The sequence below is a fragment of the Corvus brachyrhynchos genome, unplaced genomic scaffold (assembly GCF_000691975.1).
Source record: "Corvus brachyrhynchos isolate BGI_N302 unplaced genomic scaffold, ASM69197v1 scaffold5, whole genome shotgun sequence".
Classification (NCBI taxonomy): Eukaryota; Metazoa; Chordata; class Aves; order Passeriformes; family Corvidae; genus Corvus; species Corvus brachyrhynchos.
Window position 1 is genome coordinate 6,666,481 of NW_008238321.1, and position 17,516 is coordinate 6,683,996.

The 17,516-nt window shown below is 51.7% G+C and overlaps 1 protein-coding gene across 1 annotated transcript in view; it reads right to left on the reverse strand.

The window, feature by feature from the left end:
• The window catches only part of RAI1 (retinoic acid induced 1), a 60,702-nt gene extending 51,848 nt beyond the window's left edge, over window positions 1-8,854 (reverse strand). The window contains exon 1 of the mRNA XM_017734282.1: window positions 8,410-8,854. The gene's annotated coding sequence lies outside the window, so the exon portion shown is untranslated. The remainder of the gene's footprint in view (window positions 1-8,409) is intronic.
• Window positions 8,855-17,516: the final 8,662 nt, after the last annotated feature.

Here is a 17,516-nt window from a genome sequence, read left to right on the forward strand (position 1 = left end):
GGGGGGGAGAAACAGACCCCCCGCTGCACTGTTGGGCAAAAAAAAAAAAAAAAAGAGAGATATAAGGGCTTCATTCAAGCGCTCTCGCTCTCTGGAAGTCTCACGCAGAGCAGCTGGTCTTTAAGACTGTTGCAAGCACACCATGCAAGCACAGAGCCCTTCCATTCCTGGGTGCTTTCATTAGTGACACTCAGACAGGGGCAGCCACTCGACCCCCATGAGAAGGAAAACGGCTGACTCATTCTTCCAGCAACGCTTGAGAGCAGGACATGGTGCTAGTGCTCTGTAGCAGCAGCGTGGGTCCTCTCTTGCTTCCTAAGCCAGATCACCGGATCCGGGCTTGGATGCCACACACACACACGCACACACCAGCTAATCCGCAGATGTGCTGGGTCCCTGGATAGAGCATCCGCAGCCTTTGCTTCCAAAAGCTGCCTGCTGATGCTCCAGTCGAAAGGGAAACCTCTGAGAGACACAGTCTCGAGGTTTAAAACATCTGTGGGCCATCAGCCATTAAATGGGATGCTACGCTGGTTTGCTGCTCTCGGGTCTCACGCCAGGTTCATCGCTGTGCCGGCTGGGTACCGTCCAGCAATGCATTAAGTGATGTGACTATTTCTGCTCTCATCACATGTTTGCTCTCATCCTCTCCAGGGTGTGTGTGAGGGGAAAAAAACACACATTCGTTATGGAGTGCCATATTTTGGTAAGGCTTTTCGTTTCTCTGCGTAACACCAGGCTCTTGGCAGAGGAGAAGGGGGATTTTGTTTTCCTAATATCCATGTACTCAGGTATTTCTGTTAGAGGTGGCAAAGTCAAAGAAATGCTAATCAAATATCCAGGAGTGCATAGTGCTGACATCCGCACCTCGCTACTATATGGCCTTTCATTAGCATTACCTAAATGTACAACCGTACAAAGAGCAGATTTCCTTAGCAACAGGGCTGCCTTCATATTTCCTCCCCACTACCCCCTGCCCTTAGAAGAAAAATGACTTCAGCTCTTTCTCTAAGCCCTGCTCTGTGCTGCAGCAGTGCTCTACGCCGCTGCCAGGCTTTGCTATATGCTGCATCTGGGACGCCTGCCTCTCTACGCCGGGATCCACAAGCCATAAAGCAACCTCTTGACTTAGCTCTTCTGTACAGCCACAATAAAACTCCCCTTTTCCTAACGGAGCATATGCAAAACAGCCCTGTAACGGCAGAGGGGGGATCCTCTCCTCCAGATGACTTACAGCTCCCATCTCTGAGGGAGGATGTCCAGCATGCTCGGCAGAGCTGGCATTGCTGGCTGGTGACTCCTTTGCTCCCTGCCACCTGGTTGAGAGGCGACAACTGCCCTCGTCCCCAAACGGCACTGTAAGCCACCTTTGCCTTGGGCAGGGAGCTGCCAACCCCTCCTCTCCCCGGATCTGGGCCAGGAAGACGGAACACTTCATCCTCCGCGCTCTCCCCCGGTGCCACAGCCTGGTGCGCTGGGCTATTTTAAGAGCTCGTCTGGGAGACTGGCACACGCACCGTGCTGCCGGGAACTCCCTGCTTCTGTTTCAAAAAAGCTGGAGGCTGGGAGCCTGCTGGGACTCACCCCTGTGATTCCCAAGGTCTGACCCTCCTCTCGCTGGGACTGGCGCAACGCTGCTGAGTCAAACGGAATTAGTCCCAATTAGCACCGGTGAAACGGGAGGAGAATTGTGCCCTCCCCGGCATTTCGACCCCCCCCCCAGCCGGAGACTGGGACCACTGAGCCTCCCCCTCCAGCCATGCCCCTGCTTTTCATGTCCCTGCTCTCCAACCTGCTCATTCTGTGTCGCCGTTCCCTGCCTTTTCCACACGGATACTCTCTCCCTTTCCCATTATGATAGGGTCTTTGATTGCACGATCGCATAACTATAATGAGACAAATATTTATTTTGCAGATATGGGTTAATCAGACCGAAGGTATAGAAATATTTCATGCGCTAATCAGAGTACCTTCAGCAATCAGTATAGTAAATAACTCAGGTAAATTAACATAGGAGAGTTCCCTTATCAGGTTTTAGTCTAAGATATATGTGCATTAAGGACTAATTTGCTCTCCCCCCTCAGATTTGGGCTGGAGCCCAAGATGAGGTTGAGACCAAGGTTCCCTCCCATCAGCTTTCACAGGAGCTGTGCAGGCTTTGCTCCTGGCAGGATCAGACGCCAGGATGAATATTCAGCAGCACAAACGCCTTTGTTTTCTGTGCTCTGCACCTTTAAATTTCCAAGGGCTCTGCTGTTTTCAGCTCAGACAGCCTTTTTGCATTCAGTTCGCTGCAAGCTGACACAGAAGACACGATGGAGCAGGTTGTGTCTCCTGCTCTGAGCCCTTCACGCCACTCTGGCAGCGTTCAGGGGCCATATTAAGAGCTGCAAGTAATTAGTGAATTCCTCCTGCCCCAGTGCAGCGCAGAGCAGCCATACCGGGCATCTTGTGGCAGGGGGGGCGGGCTGGCAGTGGCCAGTGGGTGTACATGGTGCCAGGAGCGTAGGTGGCTGTGGAGACACTGGGCTCCGTGCAGGTCCGGAGGGGCCGAGAGCAGGATGAGCCAAGTGAAAGCCCAAGAAGGGCTCCTGGGTTCAACAGGCCTTCCCAGGGCTCTAACCCAAGCTCCTGCAAATTAGCAGTCCCAGGAGACACCTTATAGGATCATTAAGGTTGGAAAAGGCCATCAAGAACTGCCCAGACTCCTCAGGCTCAGTGTGTCTCACTCCAGTGTTCCCAAACCAGGAGTGGCTGTGCTCCTGCCCCGAAGCAGCTCCTACAACTGCATTTTCCCTGTTTTGCTCTGAAAAAGCTCCCGCAGAGGAAACACAGAGGATCTGCCCTTGCCTCTGTCATGTTTTGGGATCCCAGAGAACAAAAAGCACCGGAGGAATGGCAGGCATTATAGTAACGATGGTGACAAATTTAATTAGAGCAGGAAGCTCTGGAGTGGATTTCAAATGGCAACACGGCATTTTGTGTGAAAGCATTGCCTCGCCCGCCCCCCCCTCCCCACTCCTTCCCCGCCTCCACCACGCGGCTCCATCCAAACCCACCCCACCCTGCGGGATGCATCCCTCTAATTTTCCCACATGTTGTCTCCTTCATCCTTTCCCCCCCACGCTCCTGAACCAACACATTCCCGCGGTCTGGAAAATGCAACCGTAGAGCAATTCAATAATACAGCGGCCAGATGTGCAACAGTATATCCAACATGTCATTCAAAGGAGCCCTTCAGTGGAGCCGAGACATGCTATCCCACAATCTTAACTAATACATCCTGAGGCCCTGGAGGAGTTGATGGATGTATACAATTCCCTTTCCTACAGCTGTGGTCCCTTTTAGAGGGGGCATCCAGACTCAACAATAGCCCTGCTGTTGCTTTCAAGACAGAACCTCTTCAGACAAACCGGGCTTAATCCTGACCCCGGTTACGCCTGCCCGGGCTCTGCCGAGGTCGGTGGGGTTTGGGAGCCAAGGGCTGGGAGCAGGATCCAGCCTCACGGAGACGCTGTCTGCCGTTTCACCTTGTGCTACAGGCTCTGAGAAACCTTGGTAACTGGTTGGAATATAACCACCTTAGGGAAAAGGCAAGCGGAGAGGAGCAGGTAATAAGATTTCTAACTGGTGCTGGTAGAAAGAAGGAAGTAATATAACAGTTTAATTAATCTATGCCTATTAGCGTTATTAAAGAAAACAGGGAGCTATTGGAGATTTACCTCGGAGAATATCATCAAACGGGGACCTTCTGTGGGGAATTTTATGTCTCTGTGCCCAATTTATAACCAGCACGGAGGTGTGGTGTTAGTGACAGCCAGTGCTGAAATGTCACAGTGCTTAGAAGTCATTAGCTGGGGACACAGGGAGAGAGAAAGAGAGGATGGAGGAGGGGACAAGGGAGAAATGGGGAAGGAAGGAAAAGGAATTAATTTAATTAAAAATATCTTTAGAGCCTGTCTCTTGATTTGTGTGGTTTTGGGGCTTGGCAGAGCTGCTGAGAACGGTGTGGAAGGAAAATCAAGGTTGCTGGGGCTTTTTGAAGCTGATAAAAAAAAATAAGCACACTTTTCATGTTCAGGAAGATAAATCCCCATTTTCTCAGTCTCAAGACAATCCAGTTATTTACTGACAGTTTTACTGTGAAATAAAAAGGGCTTTAAGCTTCTTTCTACTTGATGTCTCCATAGCCTGAATATTATTAGATCCCAGCCTGGTGCAGCTGGAGTTTTGGTTAATAAATTTAACGTCATTAGACAGAAAAGCCTTCGACTGAATGTTGCAATTCTTTCCCCCCCCCTTTTTTTTTTCTGCCGTTGCAGTCAGACTGTATGTAGGTGGTAAGAATCAAAAGAAGGGAAGTACGCTTGGCAAATAGGGGAGTGCTAAAAAAAGGTTTTTCTCAGGCTGGGGGTTCAGTGCGAGGGTGTTTCGCCCACAGACGAGGCAAGGCTGAACCCCCCCGCAGGGGATGCACCCCGACGTGGTGCCGGTTTCACAGCATCTCTCAGGAGAGCAAAACACTCCTGATTTCACAGTGATGGCATGTGTCAGGGTGCTTGTCCCACTCAGAGGGGTGGCACTGTGGGTGCCCAAGCCACTGCCACTGCAGTGAGGTGTCGGGCAGTCCCTGGCAGCAGCAAGACCACGATGCTCAGGGGTTGCCTTGGTGCCACCATCATGGAGCTGTGCTCAAGCTGGCTTTTCTGAGAGGAAAAGTCTGCTTTTCCACCCAAAGTCTGCCTTGAGGCCATTGCAAGGCCAAGTGCTGGCACAGCAAAATGTCTTGGTGGGACAATGGTGGAACAGCCAGCATGGAGTGGGCAAGGGGAAGACAGATGGCGGTGGAGCCGCTTGGCATGGGGAGCCAGGCAGCTGTGACCCCTCAGAGCAGGGCTCGCTCACAGGGAGGGAGAGCTCCCACCAAAATCCAGGCAGGTCCCTGCTCTCCCCCTCAAAGTTGCCTCCATCTTGTGCCTCCCTCTGCCACCCCCTCTTCTCAGCTGCTGCCCCCACCATGGCTGAGCCTTCTGCCACCACAAAATGTGCCCATTGGGAGCAAGACACTGAGGAAAACACCACAGCACTCTAATCCCCCACCACACACCTCACCTGCCTCTTCCCCAGCTCCTGCCCTGTCACCTTCCCACTACATGCAGGCAGCTGCCATGGCCAGGCCTCCCCCTGCTGCTGAGCCTGAAATATGGTGGGCTTGGGGGGATGCTTCATTTGGGGGAGCTGGTGCCAGCGTGTTGGCTAAAAACATGTCCCATGTGCTGGGTTTCTAACCCCAAAACCCCATAGGTGTTGTGGACACCAAGAGGAAACTTTTATGGTGGAAGTGGGACGCTGAGTGACCCCTCACACAGCAGCTCCGCTACCGTCGGCTTCACTCCAGGAGAAACAGTCTCTAAGTCCTTTTACAAAATAAATAGTGGTGGCTGGAAGTAGAGGAGCAGGAGAGGGGTCTCAGGGAGATAGGGAGGGGCCAGGGCTGGGCAGGGACGGCTGTGGAGCTGGGGGTGCTGGGACGGGAAGGAAGTGGTTGTTGTGGGAGTAACGTCAGGAAGAGCCTTGGCTGGGGCCCGGGCAGGCAAGGAGAGGGGAGATCTGAGAGTTCATGGGACGGCTACGGGGAGGAAGAGTCTGAGGGAGATGAGCCAAGGAAGAGTGTGGGGACAGGGAAGGGTCCGGTGAGAGCCCGGTGTGCAGACAGGAAAGGGTCAGGTGTGGGGATGGGGAAGCATCCACTGCGGGGACAGGGAAGGGTCTGGTGTGAGGATGGGGAAGGGTCCGGTGTGAGGATGGGGAAGGGTCCATTGTGGGGACAGAGAATGCTCTGGTGTGGGGATGTGGAAAGGTCTGGTGAGGGGATGGGGAGAGGTCTGGTGTGGGGATGGGGAAGTGTCCAGTGTGGAGACCTGGAAGGATCCAGTGTGTCGACAGGGAATGGTTTGGTGTGGGGATGGGGAATGGTCCAGTGTAGGGATGGGGAAGGTGTGAGCATCCAGTTGGGCAGTGGTGCTCTGGAAGACAACTATCCTGGGAGAACAACTGACCCCCAAATCCTGCTGGATTTGGTTTACTCCTCTGCCAAAGTGATTTCTAATAAAGGTTGTTTCATTTTTTTTTTAATCCCCCCTCTGGTGAATAAAAGCAAAACAAATAACCCCAAGCAGTGAGGCTGAGTAATGAGCAGCAGATGGCTGTCGATAACAGGTACCTTCATACCTGCGCACCCCTAATCCACAGCCTTCCCACTTGGAGGTGCTCCCAGCTCCGTGGCTCTTGCCAGCCCAACAATCCCAGACCAGCTAGAGGATATGGGAGTGCAGACAGCAGCGAGCTGCTTTAGGGAAATCCAGTTTGGAGCCAAGTCAATGCATGCAGAGTCATTAATCTAGGTCTGGTGCCAATAGGGATGGCTTTGCATTAGCCGGGGCCCTTTGTAGTTCAGACAATCAGTCGTATTCAACCAGCCCAAGATAACGCTGCAGAAAGCTGCAGAAAGCTGAGACCATCGCAGCTCATTCCTCCTGTAAGGGGCGGGGGGAGAGGATTTACAGGCAAAATAGCATTGCATTAATGGGACTGCTCAGTATTCTGCACAGACGCTGGCGGATAATGTCTTTGCAAACTAACTGCAATAAATTAATTAAATTAATCTACTATGCCGTGCTTGTCCCCACCCAACATCAAATTCAAGGATGATCAGGGCTTGCCTTATCCTCCATAGTCTACGAAAGAATCTGATCTCACTTGCTCTAGAGTTTCTGAGGCACTGAATTGCAAAGTACCACCTGCCTCACTAAACTAATCACCAGCCTGGTGGTTTAGATCACATCAGTTTTACATGTAATTAAGACTGTCCAGGAGGGCATGCAGCTGCTTACATGGTCGTTCCCTCTTATACAGCAACGTGCCTCCTGCTCAGATAGGTGCAATTAAACAAGCCTGTTCACAGTCATTAAGCATTAATGCACCTCATTAGCATAAGAACTGGAAGAAGCTTTGATGCAGGGAACCCCGCAGGAGAAGGAGATAGAGAGAGATGTACATACAGACAGGAAGGCAAAGGGCTGGGCCACCACCTTCTCGTGGCCCCGACCAGCCATTCCAGCTCCATTTCTCCAAAGCAATGAGCCATGCCATGCCCTCCTCCCCAGAAATGCGTCTGGGTTATCTTTCTCTCCCCCTCCCCCTCTTTCTAAATTATGCTGGTGGAAAGGAAAAAAAAAAACCACCACACCAAACTGTTGGGATATTAACCTAGCGAATCCATTAATAAGCTGAACTCTCTGTTGGCTTTGACACAGCACACTAAAGCTTTAAAGAGACAGGGCCCCAGACACTGGAGATAGGGGCAGAGACAACAGCGCTAACAAAGAGCCACTGTTGCCACGGCCGTGGCCATCTCGGGTAGGTCCAGCTGTCTTTGGTGTTCTGTTTTCCAGACACAAAGAGCAGACTGAACCGTTTTGGTCTGAATGGCTTTCATTTGATGGTAGAGAAAATGAGAGGGAAGAAAGAAGCTAAGTAAAGTGTCCAGGAGAGGAAAAAAAAAAGACAGGAGAGGAAAAAAAGAGCATGGTGTGCTGCAGGTCTCCAGTGAGAAAGGCTGCATCTCCCCCGAGCACAAAATGGGGCTGCCTCAGGGAGCAAAGGGAAGGCGACATGGTGGTTTTGGAGCAGGATGGAAGTGAGGATCCGTGGGCAAGCAGGATGTACACTCCAGGGGAGCCGGGATGGATGCTGCCTGTGTCTCACCTGCTTGCCCAACGCTTTGCACAGCAGTGTACTCAGCACTGCCAGACCACAGACTGCAAACAGCTTGTCTAGCTGGGTTTTAATCTCAAGGGAACAACCCGTGTTGTACAGTCCCTGGCTCTTCTGGGCTCAGAGCCTGTTAGGAGCCTCTAGCCTGGACCAGGCGCGTTATCAGGCGGAGCTTCAGCCAGCTTCACTGTCACCATGGAAAGAAATGGGCTCGCACGAGGACGTGAATCAGCTGGAAAAAGTGAATCTCCAAGTGAAATGTCTTTAAGGAACCACCACATGCTACCATGGAGCCGCTCCAAACCCACACCTCAGCCCAGACTGTATCCCAAGGCAGGAATAACCCTTCTGCTGCAGCCTCAAGATGCGCATGTCATGCCCTTGCATCCCATAAGCTTGAAAAACAGGCCTGAAATGTCCATTCCAGGTTCCTCTATTATAAAGCACAGCTCTGAAAGCCAGAAATGGAAGCTGAGACTGGATAAATCAGTACCTACCCACTGGAGAGCCACACAGGCTCATCCCTACAATGCGCTCTCTGGCCTCCATCTAGTCCAGCTCGTAAGTGATAAAAGCATCCACAACTGCAGCTCTCATCTGGGAAGAAGAACAAACAACCCAAGTAGATCTTACCACTGGGAAATGGTTTCTAAGGGTCTCCAGAGATATCCTCTTTCCTACGCTCATTCCATTAGTGCTGTGCATGCTCCATTGTCCCAGTCTCTCCCTCCTTAGTGGTTACATCCTACAAACACAAACAGATTTCGAATCCCCTGTAGCTCTTTGGCCCATGATGATAATAATTTTCCCTCCTTGAGCACCTTTTATCTAGAGATCTGGAAGCATCTCTCTGGCATAAATAGCTATTAGCTTCTCCACCATCATGCAACATAGGGTGAGCACCGTTACATCTCACAGCTGAGGGGAACTTGGGCACAGCACAATTAGGAATTCACTTCTGCCAAGTGGTGCATCCTCTTGTGCTCTATCAGTGGCACAGGGATGGTGCCGTTCGGTCCCTGGATGAATCTGGCTAAATCCTAAAAGATTTGCCAACAGCGTCAGCAAGAGGAAGAGATCCCAGGTTTGTGCCTGAGTCACCAAACCCTCTGTTCTCCCTTCTGTGCCTAGAGAAGTCAACGGAAAGTCTCCCATGGATGGTAATGGGAAATTCAGGCTTTTTGAGTCAGTAAACAGCTTTTTTTTGGGGGGGGGGGGGGGGGGGGGGGGTAGGTGTGGGCAAAACGGCTTTTACTGCACAGTCATTTTGATAAACCAAGGAGCTGAGCTTTTACCCAGCAACAGGCTGGGAGAATGACTGATGGAGACCATGACCCCAGTGAACCACAGCCTTGCTCCCCCAGTCCCTTCCCATTTGCCTTTTGTGATTACAATTAGTAGTGGGGGCTGGCAGGTGGGGGAAAAATGAAATAAAATAAACTAGAAGCCCCCCCTGCCCTGCTGCCAGCCCCTCATTGTCTGCAGAGGCTGGCTGGGGCTCTGCACACTGCAGTCCTCTGCCCATTGTACTGCTGAGAACATGCGAACAGACGTTCTCGGGCGATGGGTTTTATTGAACGCAACTTCAATGGCAAATGGAGAGAGGAAGGGGGGGGAAAGGAAAGAAAAAAAAAAAAGCCTTGAAAATCCATGCCAAAAAAAAGAGGTGGGGAGGGTGTTTTTTAATGCAATCAATGGCTCCTTCCTATAACTCTGCCTGTTGTGAGGAAATTTCTTTCCAGTAGCAGCCAGCAGCAGTCCCAAGGCTGTGACATTGCTGTAACGCTTGGAGCTCAGCTCTCTATCTCTGGCAGCAGCCCCGTCTTTTTGTCATTATTGGCTGTGATTGCAGGGGGTGCACGCCAGCTCGCCGAGTGCTGAGATATTGCTGCCTTCCCCTCCCTCTGGACAACCTGCCCTCAGAGAGGAGTTTGGGGAGGGGATGAGGGTGAAACAGGGAGCTGAATTCTCTCTGCCTCCCCTGAGTACGCTCTGATCCAAGCCCACATGGATAGGTAGAGGTCCCCAAGGCCCTTTTCGGAAAGCTCATTAGGAAAGTAGTGACAGATGCATTAGCTATTAAAAAAAGGTGGGGGGAGAAGCTATCATAGAACTTTAAAAAAAAGCAGCAGCAGCCGCCCGACAGTTTTATTGCTGTCAGATCCTTTTTTTTGTGGGCACGTTGCAAAGCAGGAGAGGTTTGGGTAAATATCTGACGCACGCACGCACTTCCCATGCTCTGGGCTGTCTGTCAATAATCCAGCCGGGGTATTTCTCACACCCTCAGGAGGGAGCTGCCAGCTCTGCCCATTGCCACTGCAGCTACTCACCCTTCCTATCCACCCCCAGAACCTCCTGGAGAGGAGGTTTTGGAACAGGCATGTCTGGCTTCATGCAATGATGTGGGAAGAACCTGCCAGGATGCCACAGGGGGTGAAAAAAAATGGGCGTCAGCTGCTGCCATCTACGACTCCGAGCTGCAGCCTGGGGAGGACAGGTCTTGGCATGAGATCTTCCCTCCTGGTCTAAGCAGAGGCTGCTGAGATGGAGATCGAGTCCTGCGTGCTGGGACCTGCAAGCTCCAGCAATGCTCTCCATGGAAGAACAGAACAGGTCACATTGCACAACTGCACTGGACACTCAGGCCTCTGTCCCTGTCCCACACCCCACATCACACCCCAGAGCCCTCGGAGCTCAGGGAACAGGTGTACACACATCAGTGGGGTGTATACCAGTGGGAGGAACTGCTTCCCTGCACCCAGGTTGAGTGACACATCTGGCAGCAGCTGGAAGCCACAAAACCCCACGTAGGGACCAGGGACCAGGCATGAGGAAGGTGGGAAATGGTGGGTACTGGAAGAAGGTGCGCTGGATGGAGGTCTGGGCTGGCGAGCTGCGGTGGGCAGACAGGCAGATGATGGGGAGGATGAGGTAGGATGATGGCATGGGTTTTGTCCCTCCCCATCCTATGAACCAAAAAGGCCACCACTGCTCTTACACCTGTGTGAAGAGCAGAGCCCAGGTAATAACAGAAGAACAACAGATGTTGCACCTGCATGAGGGCTCCCGAACGGCGCCAGACGAGCTGGAATTCACATCTGAGCCGCAACAGCAAAGCTCTTCCCACAGACAGCGGTGGGAAGCAGGGATCAAAACACCACTTCCACAAACACGCTCACCAGCTCTCCACACACCGCATTTTCCACGGACCATCCTCATCCCTACAAGACAGTCAAGCCAAACATGTCCTCTCCAAGACCTCAGCATCCCTCAAAAAGGGGGCACAGCTATTTCAAAAGGAACTATGGGGCTACCATGAGGCAGCCATCAGTCTGTGCCCCCCAGCCTCAAATCCTGCCACCTCCCAGCTGCAGTCAGGAGGCAGAAAAGGCAGAAACCTCACTGGAGGAAAACAGCAGCAGCAGCAACCGTCCCCCTCGGTCGAGTTTTAAATGGCTCTCAGATCCCTTCAAACAAATCTAAATGCACCGATCCTATTGTGTGCATAAATCTTTGCACCGGGGCCTGCACGCCTCCACACTATTGATAAAGAGAAACGAGTCTTAAATATTTAATGAGCGAATAAACCCGTTAAGAGGATATGATTAACTGCACGCCACGGCTCTGCATTTAAGGTGTCCCTGCTGTACCTTTAGTGGGGTTTTATTTTTAAGGGAAATCGGCAGCAGCAGCTGGTGGGAGGGAGCAGCCGGGCTGTGCGGGTGCCGCACGAACGGGAACGCCGGCACAACGCTGCACTTCGGAGGCATAAATATGCCATGGGAGCCCGGGCTGTTCAGGGGGGCTGGGGGAGCCGTATTGACTCAGCCTGATGGCGGGGGGGGGCAGAAAGCAGAGCCAAGGAGGTTTGAGGTTTTAGGTGAGGTGGCAGGAGCCAGGCTGTCGGTTAGAGAAGACACGTGAACTCTGCACCTTTCCGTCTCGCCTGGCAGTGAGGGGGCTGCTGGGGGGATCAGGAGACCTTGGAGCTATTTCCAGCTGAACCACGGAGCTGGAGGGTGACCTTGGGCAAGTCACTTACGGTCACCCTCTGCCTGGAGTCGAGCCCCGTGTGAGGCAACTGGAGTCTTGCCTGCTGAGGGTGCAGATCAAGGCAGTGTGGGATGCCAGAATGGTTGAACCTTCCTTTTCTCCACCTCCACCGAGCTGGCAGCAGCCTCAGCACGGGGTTGGAGCACTGAGGGCCAGGGTACAACACACCAGCCAGCCCACAGGATGTTTCTCAGGCACACAGAGAGCAGCTGATGGAAGATTTTATGAAACCTAGTGCTATAAATGTCCCCTTGCTATGTGACTTTTTATGTTTCTAAATTATTTTGATCATTATTTTTACCAGAGTGAGGTGAATAATACACAACAAACCACCGTGAATCATCACTCCAGTTTTTAGATATGTTAAATTTAGCTGTTTTGGTGCCACCTTTTTGTTTATATTCTCCAAGTGTTTCGTGCCAACAAGTTACCGGCAGGGATTTTTGGCCAGGAAGACGAAGGAAAAAAAAAAAAAGTGAGACAGACTGTTAATTTCTGTTAATTTTAAGCAGCAACTAAAGATATTGGAAGAAAGTGAATTTCAAATGCTTAATTGCAACAGTTTCCCTCCCCAGACCTCAAGTCTAAAAATTAAGCCTGCCCAATCGGGAAGCCAAAACCTATCATGTGATGTAAGATCCCAATTAAAACGACTCTCATTCTTGAGACTGAGTATTCACAAAAGAGCAAAGACCGCGAATTATTTGCAGAAATTATCTGGAGAACAATTTTGAATAATGAATACGATGGGGGAAATCGCAGTCACTTGGAATACTTAATGCAACTACAAAAAAATCACCAACAATTTGCGAACAGAAAAGAGGTGAAACGTGTGGAATAGATCATTTATCGCAGTCCTGCCACCACCAGTGACTTTTCCAAATGACCAAGGCCCCTGCCTGGCAGTAAATGCTGCAGGAATTAGCAACAGTGACTGACGGACAGATGGAAGTCATGCTTGGAGATCCACCTAATCAAAGAGGCTGTGCCACCACGGCCAAGTAGAGGACCCACACGCCCATGACCTAGTAAAATCAGGGTGAAATAACTCGGGAAGCAGGATGGTCAAAGCAGCCCCGGACAGGAGGAAGGGATGCTCCAGGTGACGCAGCCGAGTGGAGAGCAGCTGGACAGGAAGAGGCACAGAGCCCTGACACATGCTGGCCAAATCCCAAGAGGCACAACCACAGAGGAACATCAAGGACAAGCTTCTGTGTGATTGTGGCTGGTGGAAGGGGTGGGAGATGCCCAGGGAAAGGAGAGGTTCCAGGTAGGTCTGGATCAAACAGGGGTCGATGCTGCATCACCAAATGCTGGCTCTGCCATGGGAAATATCGTCTCAACAGCCAGGGACTGTGAGAATCCAGGTATCCCCAGAGTCTGAAGCTGAGAGATGGGGCTCCAGCAGAACCCACTCTGCCTCTGCCACCTCCCTTCAGGTGCTGAGCTGAGCCAAACTCTGGCCTCATGCTGAGAGCTGCTCCCATCGCCATGATCAGAGCATGCAGGACCAGAGAAGCAGGAATCTGCTAAAACCTGAATGGTCTTTGTTAGATTTACTTCATCACAGCACAAGCTTTGCATTTCACCTACCAGCACTGAGCATGGAAGCCAAAACCTCACCAGTGCCTGTAGGGTCCAGATGGGAGGAAGGATCTGAAGGGAGAAGGCAGAGAGAATTTGGGGGACAGAAGCAGGAGAAGGAGAAAAGGTGCTGGAGGACCTTGGGGGACCACAGCAGGGCATGGAAGAGATGGGGCCAGGCAAAGTCTGCAAGCACCACTCAGGTGGGGAGATGCTGGGCCCTTCCTTGCCTGAATACTGAGTGAGGAAGAGCAGCAAAGGTCTGGTAGAGATGGAGCTTTTTTACATCCCAGCCTAGTCAGCTGACATTTATCAGGGTAACAAAAGGATACAGGCCTGATCACAAGACAGGCTGACAATGCATCTTCCCCTTCTGGGGAAGAAAGTCAAGTGTCAAAGTTGTAAAAAGTAGTCCAGTCATTTTTCGTATCTTCTCCTTCCTAGAGTTTGACGCGTGCAGTGATACTTCCTCTCCTCCTTTGAAATGAAAGAGGAAAGAAAAATGCAGAAAACGCTGCATTTTCGGTGCAGGAATTAAAAATAAATCAAACTCTTCCAATGTTTCAGGTCAAATATTCCCCAAAGCTTCTGTTACGGCAATCTAAGAAAGTAGAGGCTGGATCTCTTAAATTCCTTTGAATTCAGGATGTTTCTATCAATCTGTACCAGCATTTCAACAAGCCTGGCTGAGGATGCTCAGGAAAGCCGGGTTGTTATACGCCTGGACTGCGGCAACCAGAGAACCACTCAGGAACTGAGAGACTCATTATTTGTTATTAACTCACCTGGAATCTCTGATTTCTTACATGTTATTTTGCTACTTGGCTGCAGAGTGAAATAGCTCCTCAAAAAATAGAAGAAGGAAAAAGTGAACCACCCACCAGTGCAGGATCATCTTTCCAGTGGATTCTAGTAGGTCACCAGCAACTGCATCAAAAGAGTGTCCTGGGGGCTTCAGTGTTTGCTTCTTGTGCCCCTTTATTTACTGTTGATTCCCTCTGTGGCAGCACTACCAGCCCCTGCAGAGATTGCCCTGTTCCAGCCTCTGCTTTTCCAGGTTCAGGCACTGGGTATTTATTGCATTTGGCTGTTTTCAGAGCGTGGGTGTTTGCTTCACATGTCCCCACAGAGCAGAGTCCTCTCGGAAAACTGTTCCAGGCAGGAAACTGCTGCTGCTCCTGGTCAGGGAATTGCATGGGGAAAATCAGTTTCTTTTTCAAAAAATCCTCCAAGTGAGGAGTTTGTTCCAGAGAGATGAAGAACTGAGATTCCCATGGGCTCTGCTCCTGCCTGTCTGATGGATTCCCCCCAGCACCAATTTTGCTGGTACGGTGGTTGCTGTAATGAATTTTTAGGGATAATGATTTGTTGGGATAATGACTTTAGGTGCACGGGGCACTTCTATGTCCCAGCTCTCTTACAGCATCTGCGTGTTATCTTGCTAACCTTGCAGACAGGGAAACTGAGGCACAGGGCTGGCTCTGGAGAGGGTCTCCAGCAGCATCTCCAGTTGCAGCACTCGTGTGCTCCATGGATGTTGGGATATCAGCATCACCCACAATCTGGCTGAACTTCCCAAGGTCCCCAGACAAGGGATCTCCTGTGTCCCCTCTGTCCCCAGTTCAGCTGCCATGAGCTGCTGGCCCTGGTCCCTCTCTTGGGCATCAGTTTCTGTCCCTGGTACTCAAAGAGCTCCTCTCCCAACAGCTGGGCTCTGCCCCGGCGATCTCAGGGTGCCACCTTTGCCTGCACCATCCCCAGGAGGGTATCATGGCAGGGCTGGTGCATCTCCACCGTGGCTGGGGACAGCAGGGAGGACAATGACATTTGCTGCAGGAGCCTGACATTGAACTCAGCCAGTCAGAACGGCAGGTGTTTTGCTGGCAAGGGTAGAGGCTCTGCTCTGACACCGTCAGCGAGGGGACAGGAGAGGGAGGGGAAAGGAAAAAAGCCGAAGCAGCAGCCAGACAGCTGTCTCTTCCTCCTCCTCCTTTTGTGCAGAAATGTGGTTTTGTTTGTCAGTCAAACAGATTGTTTTCTCCTTCTTTGCAGGCCAATTGTTTCTGCTCCTGCAAGATAAGGGATTGAAAAGGGCTATATTTTTATGGCACTGAATCTAGGTCCTCCGATTTGGAGGGGAGACATCAAGTGGGAGAGGAATGCCTGTTCAAACCAACGCTCCTCTCCCCAGCTCCACTCTCCAATCCCATTTCCACCCCCATTTTCCTTTTTTCTCCTTCCTTCTCCCGCCTGGAGCTGCCTTTCGGCCCTCTCACTATTTAATCTCCATCTCTCCAGTGGACTCAGGAGGTTTACACAGCTTCATCCTCTTTGCACCATCTGCTGAAAAGAATCTGCTTTTCCCCTGCTGCTCTGTCCAGCGGCTCCTCCTGCCACCTTCCCCCCAAAAATGGGGAGAGCAGAGCCGGTGCCACTGCATGTGACGCTGAGAAGAACAAAACCCAGGAGGGGGTTTCCTTTTTTGCAAAGGATTTGCCCAGAAAGCACCTTGGAGAGGCAGACCCCAGAGTGTGGCAGGAGCAGGATGCAGAGATGAAGGAGGAAAACGGTCAATAAGAGCAAGCCCAGGCCAGGGTAAGGCAGCAGGATCCTCTCCTGGCTTCTACAGTGGGTTCAAGGAGCCTGTGTCCTGTCTTCCTCTTCTTTCTTGTTGAACTCCCCAAATCCACAGTCCAGATGGGATGCTGTGACTCACAGTGATGGAAATGCTGGAGTGATGACCTCTGAATGACCGCCAGCATCCCCAAGCCAAAGGACCTGGAGAAGGTCCTTGCTCCAGGGACTGTCAGGGCTGGAGGCATCCTCAACCTCGCTGTATCCCAAGCACAAGTACTTTGCTCCCATGTGCTGATCACATCGCACACCAAGGACCAGAGGGAGGATTTGCCTCCCCTCCTTGGGGGATGAGAGCCTGGAAGGGGGCAGCGTGGTTCATATCCAACTCATAAGCCTCTCAGAGCTCAGGCTTGAGGACTGAGATTCACTCAATTAATTTTGCTTTGGCAAAAAGTCCATTTTTATTGCTATTTCATGCCTTCAGTATAGATTTTCCCTGCTCGTCTCAAAGGGATAATAAAACCCGACTCGTTCTTTTTATAAAAGTCTCACACTCCCTCTCTCACCAGGCTCTGTGTTCCCCAGCTAGAGATGTAAATTTAAAGGGGAAATGCTGTCATTTAAAACAAAACAAAACCAAAAAAAGCAACTCAGAAAGCCCAGCTTTGAGCATATTCCAGCTCTCAAAACTAGGCTGTGCAACCAAAGCACAAACCAAGCTGCCACCTTCCCGCGGTGAAGCGACATTCCCACAGCGATCCCAACCTCCCACAGGGGAATCAGGGGTGACTGCCAGTCCCAGGAAGCCACTCTCCATCTTACAGGGCTGATGGTGGCCCTCTGCTTGCTGGGATGTGTAGTTTTTGCCAGCTGGGTGCTGGTGGGCGCAGGTGGTGACTGCTTCTTGGAGCCAGCTCCTTGTGCTCGGATGTGATGCTGGAACCCCAGCACCTGCACCTGCCTCCCACCTCCTCCTCCTCCTCCATACCAGGTGAAAGCTTCACTGTTGCCGGCCTCAAGCAGCTGGACCAGTCGTCCTGGGGGGAAATCCCAAATCCACGCAATTCCGAGCAGGTGGATTTTGAGCGTGCTTTCGAGCAGGCAGTGGGACAGGATGGTGGCAGGACAATACACGGGTCTGCCTGCTCCACCTCAGCCGGGATGCATCCTGCCTGCTCTTTGAAAGGACTGTAGCTGTGCAGTATCCCTCTGAGAGGTGAAGAAAGGAAAGGGAAACTGCCTTTCCTCTGCCGTGTGCCCTGCTGCCATGACCTTCTGAGGGGGGATAGGATGCGAGCAGCAGAAGCCAAGTGGAAGTCTTGTCATCAGTGAGTGGCAGCAATCGCCTGGGGACAGGGCGGGGTCCCCAGCACCATCAGGATTTAAGAGCAGTTTAGACCCAGGTGCACGCCTGGCACAGCTGATGCAGCCTGCTAGGACAGACTCAAGACGGTGCCTCCTGCCTTGGCCGTGTGTCTGATTTGGTGACGTGCATAAATCCACCATCTCTGGGACTCTCCTGCCTC